This window comes from Arachis ipaensis, chromosome B05, assembly GCF_000816755.2.
Source record: "Arachis ipaensis cultivar K30076 chromosome B05, Araip1.1, whole genome shotgun sequence".
NCBI classification, from domain to species: Eukaryota; Viridiplantae; Streptophyta; class Magnoliopsida; order Fabales; family Fabaceae; genus Arachis; species Arachis ipaensis.
Window position 1 is genome coordinate 1,555,010 of NC_029789.2, and position 1,529 is coordinate 1,556,538.

The following is a 1,529-nucleotide window of genomic DNA, read 5'->3' on the forward strand; positions in this document are numbered from 1 at the left end:
TCTATATTTATATAGACAAGAAGAACAAGACCGTGATGGAAGGAGGGGGCAAGAGAGAGAAGATTGGTATTCGTCTTTTTTGGCTGCTCATCATATGCCATTGCTTTTGGATTTTCATTATTTCTTTTATCTTCCTTTTTTTGACGTCCTGGTGTAATTAATTAGTTTTGGATGCCACTTTCATTATTCCTTTATTTAAGAAAAAATATAAGGTATCAATAAATTATCTGTCAATTTATTATCAATAATAATTAATTATTATATTTTAAATATATATATAAAAAGATACATTCAAAAAATATATCTATAAAAATATTTTTATTAGACACATTCATAAAAAAAATATTTTTATTAGACACATCCACAAAAATATTTCTATTAAACACAATTATAAATAAAAATTGATAAAAATTGACAAAAATACTGTTAATAATATAACGGAATTGTTTATTTAATTACGTCTATAGATTGATAATATAAATAATTAACTTAGATTGGTTGAATTATCAATTCACTCGTTTATCTATATCTTTGCATGCAGTAATTTATTGACTAAACATATTCTTAAAATAAATTTAAATTCGCAATAAATCAATTGTTAATATGTCAGAGTAAAAAATATGTACAGTGAATTTTTTGTTCTAACAAGACTAATTCGTTATAAATGCATTAAAATTTGAATTTCTATCTACTACTTGTTTAATCAAATAAGTGAGCTAATTATTTAACTGATTGAATTTAATTTTGTAAATATTATCTTTAATAAAATAATATTTATCATTTTACAAGAAAAAAAATTGTTCAATTGTTTGTAAAACTTTTAAAGATATGGAATCATTACAATAAGTCAAATATTTTTATGTACAACTTATAAATAATTTTTTTGGATGAATAATTATCCAAAATATTAATTTTTTAAAACTTTCTATATTTTTCTTTAACAAAATATATACCATTTATATGCTATATATTTTTGGCACTTCTGGATATTGAATAATTACATTAAGTTAAATATTTTTAGGTGCAACGTAAAAACTAACTTCTTTCCATGAATAATTACCTAAAAAGATTAATTTTACAATTTTTTTTTCTACACAATGATTAATTTTTTTTTTAACGAAAATACTATTTATACGCACGCTAAATATTTCTGGCACTTTTAGAATATTGAATAATCACATTAAGATAAATATTTTTAGGTACCGTGTAAAAACTAACTTTTTCGATGAATAATTGCCTAAAAATATTAATTTTAAAACTTTTTCTGTATTTTCTTTAACGAAAATACCATATATATGCTAAATATTTTTGGCACTTTTAGGATATTGAGTGATGACATTAAGGTAAATATTTTTAGGTACAACGTAAAAACTAACTTTTTCGATGAATAATTACCTAAAAAGATTGATTTTATAACCTTTTTTTTATATTATTTTCTTTAACGAAAATATATATCATTTATACGCTAAATATTTTTGGCACTTTTAGGATATTCAATAATCACATCAAGTCAACTACTTTTATATACA